This window comes from Meles meles, chromosome 9, assembly GCF_922984935.1.
Source record: "Meles meles chromosome 9, mMelMel3.1 paternal haplotype, whole genome shotgun sequence".
In the NCBI taxonomy this organism is placed as follows: Eukaryota; Metazoa; Chordata; class Mammalia; order Carnivora; family Mustelidae; genus Meles; species Meles meles.
In genome coordinates this window covers 113,649,188-113,661,774 of record NC_060074.1, presented here as the reverse complement: position 1 = coordinate 113,661,774, position 12,587 = coordinate 113,649,188, and positions in this window count along the sequence as shown.

Genomic DNA, 12,587 nt, shown 5'->3' with positions numbered 1-12,587 from the left:
GAGAGATTGAATTGGTGGTTGCCACATACAGAGCAATAAGGTGGGTGGGAGGTTGGTGAAATAGATAAAGAGTAAGAGTACATTTAACCTGATGAGCACTGAGAAACGTACAAAATAGTTAAATCACAATATTGTACACCTGAGACTAATCTAACACTGTTATACTTGAATTTTTAAAAATATATAAAATAACCACTATGCTCTCATCAAACCTAGTAAAATTAATAATTCCTTAAATACCACCTGATAATGAGTATATATTTGTCACCTTCTCGAGTTGGGGACCCTGGTGATGAGAGCCAAAATGATGGGGGACTACTGACCGATGATCAATAGACTCTATTTCTTACAATCACTTCTTTTATACTTTACACAAGATACGGTTACAAGCAGGATATAGATTTACCTGCAGGATGTGAACTGCATGTGAAATGTAAGATATGTGTAGGACCTGGGCTACATGCAGGATGTGGGCTACATGCAGGAAATCAAGTGAAACAAGTGAACAACAACAATTATCTCTTAGCTTCAAATGATGAGAGCAAGTTAAGGATTCTCCACACTTACCAGATCCGTCTAAAGCAGGACATGAAAGCATTCCAGGGATACTCCCATGTTTATTCTGGGCATTAGCCCAGGAAGACCCTTGCCTCCATCTCCTAGAGTTTTCTCATAGGATATGACAGGACCCCAGTCACACTGGTGAGGATCCAGGTTGTGTTCCAACAATATCCAAATTTTATGATGGTCTCCAATATGGATTTCAAGTTTGTTGGTTGAGTTAAAATCCAAATGAGACCCAAATATTGCATCTCCTTGTCTTTTAAATCTTATTCCATTGGAGTTCCTTCTCCCACTATTTCCTTGATTGTGTCCTTGATTGTGTGGAGAAACCCAGGAATTTGTCTTGTAAAATGTCTCATGTTCTAAATTTGGCTGATTAGATCTTCTGAGTATCATTTAACTTGTTTTGCTCTTCTTCATATTTCTTGTACACAGGTAGATAGATTCAGAGTGGTGATTCTCAGCCTGCACTGAGTAATAAAATCACTTGGAGAGCTTTTTAAAATCTTGATTTAAAACCACACTCAGGTCAGTTAAATTGGAATCCTGGGATGGGACTCAAGCAAGCATCAGTGTTTTTAAAGTGTCCCGGATGATCCCAATGAGCATCAAAAGTTTAACAAACATTGCCCTGCACATCAACATTAGCTGCCTCTGGGGACTTGTGAAATGCAAATTCTCGGGCCTCAGCACAGACCCGTTGAATCAGAAATTCTGATGCACATTAGCATTTGTAAACCACTGTTCTTGAGATTTGCTTTGATACATTCATTTTATTCAGGCATAAAGCCTTTATTAAGAGGTTCTCAACCTTGGTTAGCATCACATGCACAGGTCTTATAACTAGGCTTCAGGCTCCACCCCAGAACAACTGAAGCTGAAGATATGAAAGGGGAGTTCCAAGACTTTTAAAAATGTTTAAAAGCTCACCAAGTGATCTTCACACAAGCACCTTTCTTGGTTTAGTTCTTCATTTTGTTACTAATCAAATCAAATCAAATCAAATCCTGGGATTTGATTTCACTTCCTGAAAGTGAGATCGTGGATATAATATTTTGATTAATTTATTTTCCCACCCACACACTTTTCTGACAGTTTAGTTGGGTAGAGAATTTTAGGTTTGAAATCATTTTTCTCAGAATTTTGAAGTCATTGTTCTACTGCTCTCTGGTTCCAATGTATTATTGAGCTGTCTGATGCATTAAGTATATTTTTTGCATGAACTGTTTCTCTTGTTTTTTATATTATTTTAGTATCTTTCTCCCAGATTTCTAAAATGTTGAACTTTAATTTTTAGCTATCATGAAGACGTTTTCAGTTTGGAAATTCATGCCACTCAACTCTAGAAAACTTTATTGAATAATTTGGTGCTTTTCTCCCCACTATATTTTATTCTTTCTCAAAATTCTGTTCTTAACTTGGACTTCCTGGATTACTTATCTGATTTGCTTATCAATTTTTCAATAATCTTCAGTGCATTTTTCTACTGTATATATTCCTTTTAAAAATAGGGTCCTAAGGGTGCCTGGGTGGCTCAGTGGGTTAACTCTGCCTTCAACTCAGGTCATGGTCCCAGGGTCCTGGGATCGAGCCCTACATCGGGCTCTCTGTTTGTCAGGGAGCCTGCTTCTTCCTCTCACTCTGCCTGCCTCTCTGCCTACTTGTGATCTTTATCTGTCAAATAAATAAATAAAATATTAAAAAAAATAGGGTCCTGAATGGATAAGGAAGATGTGGTCCATATACACTATGGAGTATTATGCCTCTATCAGAAAGGATGAATACCCAACTTTTGTAGCAACATGGACAGGACTGGAAGAGATTATGCTGAGTGAAATAAGTCAAGCAGAGAGAGTCAATTATCATATGATTTCACTTATTTGTGGAGCATAACAAAGAACATGGAGGACATGGGGAGATGGAGAAGAGAAGGGAGTTGAAGGAAATTGGAAGGGGAGGTGAACCATGAGAGACTATGGACTCTGAAAAACAACCTGAGGGTCTTGAAGGGGCGGGGCGGGGGGGGGTAGGAGGTTGGGGGAACAAGGTGGTGGATATTAGGGAGGGCACCTATTGCATGGAGCACTGGGTGTGGTGCAAAAACAATGAATACTGTTAGGTTGAAAAGAAATTTAAAAAAAAGAAAAGGGTCCTGTTCTTTCATGGACAAAAATCCACCCTTACCTCTTTAGTAATATTCACATTTTTATTGTTTTCTTTTCCTTGCATAGTCTATTTCATTCAAGTTGAGTTTGCTTTGTTTTATTTTGTGGGTTTTTTTTTTTTTTCTGTTTCTCAGTTTATATATTTTGGTTCTGCCTTTCATATTGCATATTGTCTTCAAATATCATGAGATCCTTGATTAACAATGGCATAGAGAAAAATGGATGTGTGCTCTCTGTCAGAGTCTTGTTGACTATTTTCCCTATAAAGAATCTGACTTGAACACATCCTGCATTAAAACCCATTATCAGTATCCTTAGGGTTTTGATTTCTCTTGGGATAGTCAGATTCAGAGGAGAATGTTCTTTCACCACCTGCATGGAGCGTAGGTAGAGGCTGGGCTGTCAATGTTGTAGGAACTCAGTAGTGACAAAAGCATGCAATCATTTTCACGTTCCCTCTTGTCTGTATCACACCTATACTCAGTTGTACCTGCTGTCCAGCCAAGAGGCCCTCTGTTTTATCCTCCTCAAAGACTGAACCTCTGTTCCAGGAGAATTTGCCCCATCTCAGACACTTGGGGAGGAGGTCTGGGGGTCTATATACTTCTTAAATTGATTTTATAAATTTCCAAAGGTGTCTTATGCTGTGAATTCTTTGGCCTCTAAGGAATCACAGTATATAAACCAGGTTCCTTTCTGATTTTTACATTTGCCAGTGAAAAATTCAGTTTTCTCAGTTGTGTTACATCATTTGCCACTCATCATCTGCTCTCCAGCTTCCCAAGTTTTTATTTTTGTCCTTGTGGGTTTATGCCCTTCTAAAATGTTTCTTATTAAAGTAAGATATGAAAACAGATAATTGCATATATTATAAGAGTAGATCTTAATCAATATTCAAAAACAAAACACAATCATGTTACCAGTACCCATGTCACAAAACAGAATATTATAAAGACCCCAGAAGACCCCTTTGTGCTCTCTTCCAGTCTCAATCCCACCCCCTACAACAGTATCAACTATCCTGACTTCTAACAGCATAGATAAGGGTATTTTTCTGTTTTTGAACTTTACACAAATGGAATTATGCAGTATGTATTCTTTTGGGTCTGGCTTCTTTCACTCAACATTTTATTTGTGACATTAATCCATTATATAAAATATAGATGGTATATTCTCATTGCCACACAGTTTTCCACTATCTAAAAATGTCACAATTTATTTATCCACTTTTGATGGACATTTGGTAGTTTCCAACTTGAGGGCTATTACTAAGATAAATATTTTTGTATTTTTTTTTGTAAATATATATGTGCATTTCTGTTAGGTATATGCCCAAGAATGGAAATGTTGTGTCATGGGATAAGTATGGATGTTGTATTTCATTATCAATAACTTTTTCATTATAAACTTTCTGGTAGGTGTTTGTGCATTAAAAATTTTTCTTTTATTGTTTTAATGAAGCTAGAAAACAACCCAAGTTTAGTATGAGTATCTATGCTGTTATACATTTTTTTAAGATTTATTTATTTTTAGAGACAGAGTGTGAGTGGGGGAAGGGCCAGAGGGAGAGAATCTCAAGCAGACTCCCTGCTGAGCACAGAGCCCAAAACAGGACTCATCCCACAACCCATGAAATCATAACCCAAGCAAAAAACTAGCATTCAACACTTAACCAACTGAGCCATCCAGGCACCCCTATGCTGCCATATTTAATGGAAAAACCAACCAAGGCTTTTGTTTTTTCTAAAACACTAATTTTTTTTTAAAGATTTTATTTATTTATTTGACAGACAGAGATCACAAGTGGGCAGAGAGGCAGGCAGAGAGAGAGGAGGAAGCAGGCTCCCCACTGAGCAGAGAGTCCAATGTGGGGCTCGATCCCAGGACCCTGGGATCATGACCTGAGCTGAAGCAGAGGTTTTAATCCACTGAGCCACCCAGGCGCCCCTAAAACACTAATTTGATCATATCTCTCACCATTACTACAAACCCTTCAGTTGTTCTCAGGATGAATTTCAAATTTCTTTCCTTAGTTCTCGAGGCTCATTTTGAGCTGTTTCAGTATCACTCCCCAACATCTTTTCCACCTATAGTTGTAACCACATAGAACCACATATACTTTGCCTAACACATAGTGCTCACTCTAGGCATCTATAATTGCATTAACCACTGCTTTTTCTTACACTGCTTTTTCCAGCCTGTCTACCTAGCTAACTCTTCTACCACCATCAAGGACTATTCATGAAGAACACCTTCCTTGAGTGCCCATAAGGCATCCCCCTTTTTATTCCCCCATCAACCAGTGATTCCTTCTTTCATGATACTATCACACAATGATCACTTACCTCTCTTCCCTAATTCTTGGAAGCTCACTGAGAGGAAAAACTATGTATTATTTCATTTTGTGAAAGCAACACACATCACAGTACCCAGGACAGGACACTGAACACTGAATAAGTGCCTTATTTATTCATTCATTTAATGATTCAACAAATTGCAACTTTATTCAACTTTAATAAGCACCAGACTCTTCCAAGTAGAGGGAATGCCATGGTGAAGCAACAGCAAAATCTCTGTTCTCAGAGGCTGACACTCTAGCGAATGAGGCAGATGGTAAGCAAATGAACACACACATAGATAAAAGGATGATGGGTATGCAGAAAACTTCCTTATATAGCTGTCTACCCTCCTCTGCCTGCCCTGCTACAGTGACATAGAACTCCTCTGTCCCTCATCTATCCCAGGGCCTGTATTCTAGCTACGCCTGTCCTGAAATGCTCCCCCTACCTCCCAAGACCTCTGTACAGCTGGATCCTGTCATCATTCAGATCTCAGCTTAAATGTTACCTCTTTCAAAGGAACTTCCTTGACCACACAATCAATTACTAGCTCCATCCCTCTTTTAATTTTCTACATAAAATTTATAACTATCTGGTATCTTTATTGTTAATGTATTTGGATTTTTGTTTGTTTTCTGTTTACCTTAAATAAATTCTATGAGGGCAAAGGTGTTGGGTTTTGTTTTGTTTTTTTCTATTTTAACAGTTTGATTCTTTTTTTCCAGATAGTAGTACCTGACAAATAGTGGGTGCTCAGTATATTTCTTAAATGAATGAATAAATGAATGAATTGTAGGAAAATTAGAAAATTAGAAATTGAAGGATTTCAAAAAGGAAAATGTGGCATTCATTTATGCAACCCAGCAATCACTTCTAGTGATTGACCCAAGGGAAATGAAAATATGTCCACTAAAATACTTTTATGTGAGTGATCATAGCAAGTTTATTTATAAGAGCCAAAATTAGAAACAGTCCAAATAGCCATTTTAAGAAAATGATAAACAAGTGTGCTATATCTAAGCAATGAAATACTACATGGCAATAAAAAAAAAAAAAGAAGGAAGCTACAATAAAGCAAACAGATCACTGGTTTGATTGCCTAGGAAGGGGCACAATAGACTTTTGGAATGCTGGAAATGTTCTATAGTTGTATTATATATATAATATATATATATAATATAGTTGTATTTGTGGGTAGATTATGTATATGTTTGTCAGTATTATTGAATGATACTCTTAAAATGGGTACATTCTAGTGATATAAAATATACCTCAAAAACTTAATTAAATATTACTTTGAAAGGAAAATTTAAAAAATTAGAGCACTTCTCTCTTCCATCTCACCTCAGCCTTATCTAAAACTGTCCTTGCTCTGTTGTTGCCCTCCCCAAGAAGTCTCCACCAAGCATGTCTATGCTGCTGTTTCCATCCACTGCATGCATCAGGAGTTACGGTTTCATCATTGGGCTAACTGACCAGGCAGCTTTGGTCTCATCAGTCTCCCAGGGCCCAACCTGTCAACAGATTAAAGTCTACTATCTCAGCCAGGCACACCTGGACCCCCACAGATGATCCTGCCAGCCTTCCCAACGCCAACAACTTCAGTCCTTTGTAGCTCTGCCCTGCAGACAGCTGTGTGTCCGAGGCAGATCATCCAACTCCCCAGTACTCTGATTGTGATCTCCAGACCATCATCATCTGCATTGCCTGGACACTTGTCAGAGATTAGCCCAGCCCTGCTCTAGAACAATTGATTCAAAATGTTCACTGGACTGTGATCCTCAGGTAACTTGGATGGATATTAAAGTTTGAAAAACACTGAGCTAATCTTTCTGAGCTTCCAGTTTCCCCTTGCAAATGGTAATAGTCATACCTGCCTTTTCAGTTTCTAGGAGGATTAAATGAGCTAATGCCGCAAGGCAGCCAGCTCAAGTGTAGTCCCTTAGTAGAATTCAGTGAACAGCTCTCTCCCACCTCCTGTCCCCATTACCAGTAATTCCTGGTTAACCTCAGGCCCACTATTGTACCTGGCTATTAAAAATGTTTGGTGGTAAATCAGAATAGCCATTCTGCATGTCTGGGTAACAGCCTTCACAGAGCAGGAAACATCATTGGAACCAGCAGAGCATGTGGCCCTTGGAGAGAGGGCTGCACTTGCCATTTGTCAACATCTCATTGCACATTCCTTGGCTCACTGTGTGCTAATAATAGCAAAAACATTTGCATATTAATAAAAACACAACATTTTCAATTGGGCCATTGTCCCCAATGTGTCACTTCTCTCTGAGGATGAAAATTAGATCTTTGTCCCTGAAACTTATCATTATTCATCCATCTGCCAACACCAAGACACACCTCAGATGGGATACAGCAATATGTCAGATGAAGGACAACATTCACAGCTCCTCTTCTTCCTGTCTTCCCCAATTTCTCTTCCCCTTCTCCTCCCTCCCTTTTTATTCTTCTCCTCTTGTTCCATCTCCCTCCTCTCCCTGGGGAAATGGCTCTCGGTCTAGGCTGTTGTCATTAGCTCACAAGCAATGTAAGGATCAGACCCCCAGCTGCTGGACAGGGCCTCTGGGTGCATTCATACTTGTGCCAGGGCCTCCTCTCTGGTCATCAGTGTCCCTGTAGTTCAGAAAGCCTCAAGCCCTGAGAGAGTCAACACTGCTTGCACCTATTCCTACCCTGCCCAGAGCATTCCTGCACCACCTCCTTTGGGCAGGGTAATTCACTAGATAGTTTAGGCACAGTTTCTATATAACCCTTTAAACTAAGGCTTTGAGGAAACATAAAAAGATGCCCCTGTACAGGGGACACCTCGGGGAGAAGAAAGGTTAAGCACTTGGCCCAAATGTACAAAGGTAGTTGGCAAGAGGTGGTTTGGCACCTCACTGAGCTTTGTCCCACTGCACTGGGCTATCCAACCTAGAGCTCCGAGCTGAGAGCTGAGCTACACCAGGCTTAGCAGGTTAGCCTCTCTCCTCTGTCTACACCACAAACCTGCCTTTAGGCAGCCTCCAACATAAATCTCCATGGAAATAGATGGTAGGTCTGGGCTGGGGAACGGGGTAAGGTGGCTGTCCTTGTCCTGGAGATATGGGCCCTGCAGTAGAGGTAGGGATGCCCTGGGATGCTCATGGCTTCAGCATCTCCCTCCCTTTCTAAGTATCTCAGGGTTTGCCTGGGCTATCAAAGTGGCCCTGACTGTCTGGACCTCCAAGAGCCATCTCCTGCCCAACCCACGTTGACAGAGTTCTGTCCCCTTGTGTGTGAGACACGTGGCAGCTCTTGGGGAGAGAAAAATGGAGCCAGATGGAGCCCAGAAGAGCAAGTTACTGCTTAGAAATCCAGCTTTGAATGAGTGTCGCCAGCACTTCGAGCAGTAATTGGCATTAAGAGAGGCTTGGAACTGCAAACTAGTGATTTTCAATTGGTATAAAAAAAGTAATTGACATTAAGTGCTGTTTGGAGCAGTAAACTAGTGATTTGCAAATGACATTCAATAAGAAATCATTTATGTCTATTGATATTAAATAGGTGCCAGTACACAGAGAGCATAAGGGATAGGGGGCAGGAATGGGGAGGAGCTGGAAGCCCCGTAGGATCACAGAGGCTTAAGAGAGAACAAACCTCACAGGCACTCCTTCTTTCCAGCCCCCAAACTCCCTGTAGGAGAAAGGATCTACCCAAGATCAGACCATATTCCCCATAGTACATTCCCCACAGCACAGTACAACACAGTCTCTTCTAGCCCTCTCGTTCTTCTGCCAGCCTTCCAGCAGCATCAGATGACTTCTTTAAAGGAGAAAATGCTCTCACTGCTTACTCCTGCCCCACTCTGCTCCTCTATCACCACCACCCTTGCCTGGGGGCTCCCACACCACAGGTGGTGTAACCAGAGCTTGCTTTTGCCTCCGCCGCCCATCACATCACCCCTGCTTGACTATCTGGCACCCCCTCCAGTCAGTGCCTGGAAGGCCACAGTATTGTGTGATGAGCCAGTGCACACCTTTTGGACATTGTGGTTGAGAGTTCATGCAAGAAAGCAAGTGCTCTGCAAATGATCCAGAACAGAAGGACATGCTGGCAGTGGTTAAAGGAAACAGTCTGCCCCTGTTCCTAAGTGGTGATGGGACTGGTGCAGATGTCAGGGTCCCCAAACCTCTGCACAAGCAGAGAAGGAGGCACGAGAGCTGTCATCTCCCGCCTACAGGGAGAAAGGCTAATACCCTCCAACACTGCAAAGCAACTTACTACAGTCCTGGCAAGGCTATTTATTCCCCATGATGAACAAGAATGAGCCTTCTAGTCCCCAGAGCCATCCTCTCAGAACACCTGTTAGTGCTGGGGTATACATGCATTTTGTAATGCCCAAATCTACAGTTTGCATGCGTAATAGTCACAGCATAGATGGGGACTTATGTGGCTTGCCCCAGTGCACATAAATTGAAAGAAGCATGACAGGATGAAGCCTGACTTTCTCTGACCCTGCAAAACTACCACAGCACAGCACCTATTAAACTTGAGACCTGGTGAAGGGTCCTGTGTAACTTAGTCTATTAACCCCTCCCTGGGGACTTGTGGGAGCCCTTCCCACCAGGCAATGTCTGGAGCAGGTTTAGAAAGGAGTGAGCAGGTAGAGGACACAGGTTGGGACAGCACTGCTGAGGACAGTGAGTAAATAGCACAGTTGGATTTTGTCCCCAGAATCAGGCAGGATATCCAAATAGTGGTATCTTTCTTAGGAAAAGAAAAGCATCACCAGAACACTCCTTTTCTTCCTATGAACTTGATTTCCTCAAGTTTGGATCCATTAGAATTAGAGAAAAGGAAAATCAAAATCCCCTTGGTCCAGGGAAAACGTGGAAAGAAGCTCTATAAATTAAAAGCTTCATCTCCCTTTTCTTTCTTGCTAAGGGCACACATCACGTGGGCCCAGGTCAATAGGTGGCCATCATTGGCTCAGGTCCTCCTTCCACACTAGAGACCTTGAAACCAGCAGGAGACTTCAGTGGCGACCAATAAAGAGATGAAGTGCTTGAGCTGAGGTGAGAGCCCCAAAGGTGCAGAGCAGGATCTGCATGAGATGCATCATGGAGGTCAGAGTTGGAAACAGAATGTGGGAAAAAAGATGAAGAACTAAGAAAATGGAAGGTAGGAGGTAAAGAAATAAAGGGAAAAGAAAAGGGCCATCTTCCTCTAAGAAAGTCTGGAAAAACAGATAAAAAAAGTGTCCTCCATAATGTCCATTGTTATTTAAACTTATTCCAAAAGTACCAAGTAATGTAACTGGAATGATAATAAAGTGAGGGATATGTGTGTTGAAGTAAAAAAAGCAAAATTATCACTGCTTGTAACTGACATGCTTTTATACTTGGGAAATCAAAGAGAATCTACAGAAAACCATACACAGCAAAAGACTTGACCTAAGATCACTGGTTAAAAAATTAAATATACAAAATCTTTTGTAAAGCTACTCTTTTTATAAAACAACAATAGAGTTAGCAAATATCACAAAGAGAAGCTATTCACAAGAGCAACCTAACCCCTTTCCATATCTAGAAAGATATTAAAAAGACTTGAACACCTAAAACATACTGTGTTCTCCTGTAGGAAGAATATCATAATACTCTGTTAAGGGGCAAAAATCACTGGAATAGATGGAGGGATCCATCTTTTTCCAGGTCTGGAAAACTGAATATTATAAACATTAAGAAGTTTAATTTAAAAATGAAAACTTCTATGTATAATTATTATTTGATTGATTTTTTTGAAGCTAGACAAAGTGATTCTAAGTGTCATCTGGATAATCAACATTAAAGAAAATACTGAAGATCAAAAGTTTCTGCACAGCAAAGGAAACAGTCAACAAAACAAAAAGGTAACCCACGGAATGGGAGAAGATATTTGCAAATGACAGTACAGACAAAAGGTTGATATCCAGGATCTATAAAGATCTCCTCAAACTCAACACACACAAAACAGATAATCATATCAAAAAATGGGCAGAAGATATGAACAGACACTTCTCCAATGAAGACATACAAATGGCTATCAGACACATGAAAAAATGTTCATCATCACTAGCCATCAGGGAGATTCAAATTAAAACCACATTGAGATACCACCTGACACCAGTTAGAATGGCCAAAATTAGCAAGACAGGAAACAACGTGTGCTGGAGAGGATGTGGAGAAAGGGGAACCCTCTTACACTGTTGGTGGGAATGCAAGTTAGTGCAGCCACTTTGGAGAACAGTGTGGAGATTCCTGAAGAAATTAAGAATAGAGCTTCCCTATGACCCTGCAATTGCACTGCTGGGTATTTACCCCAAAGATACAGATGTAGTGAAAAGAAGGGCCATCTGTACCTCAATGTTTATTGCAGCAATGGCTACAGTCGCCAAACTGTGGAAAGAACCAAGATGCCCTTCAACGGATGAATGGATAAGGAAGATGTGGTACATATACACAATGGAGTATTATGCCTCCATCAGAAAGGATGAATACCCAACTTTTGTAGCAACATGGACGGGACTGGAAGAAATTATGCTGAGCGAAATAAGTCAAGCAGAGAGAGTCAAGTATCATATGGTCTCACTTATTTGTGGAGCATAACAAATAACATGGAGGACATGGGGAGATGGAGAGGAGAGGGAGTTGAGGGAAACTGGAAGAGGAGATGAACCATGAGAGACTATGGACTCTGAAAAACAACCAGAGGGTCTTGAAGGGGCGGGGGTGGGGGTGTGGGAGGTTGAGGAACCAGGTGGTGGGTAATAGGGAGGGCAGGTACTGCATGGAGCACTGGGTGTGATGCCAAAACAATGAACACTGTTATGCTGTAAATAAACAAATAAACGAATAAAAAAAAAAAGAAAAAAAAAGAAAATACTGAAGAAAATTTTGGTTGGGATAAAGATAGACTTGCCTAACCAGATATTAAAACATTTTATAAAATAATAATAATGATAATAATAATGCAATATGTTGTGGAGAAACATTATATAAACAGATCAATATAATAGAATAAAAGACCAAAAATATAGAGGAATTTATTTTATAACAACTGCATCAGTTCATATTAGGAACTAAAGATAGACCGTTTAATACATGATGTTAGGAGTACTGAGTTATCATTTCTAAAATGTAAAGTTGGAGCCCTACCTCAGTTACTTGTTTCACCAATATGGTGATTTAAAATGGAAATGAAAATGAAGGAAGGGAAGAGAAAGGAAAAAACAAAAGACTAGAGAAATACTAAAACTATATAGGCTTCAATTTTGAATGTTGGAGTTGGGAAGGTCTTCCTTGAAATGTCATCTAGGTATCACCTTGCACAGGCTCAAGCCCCCAGAAGATGTTTGACAAAGAGAGACTTAGTTCCAGCCCGATTTCTCTGGCCTCCCTGGGTGGGCCTCTGGAAGGCTGACTTAATAGGCGTGCCATTCTGGAAAGTCTGGCCTTTAGTTTTGGATCCAAGGCCAGGCATTGGTGAGGTTTTACAAGGTAATGAG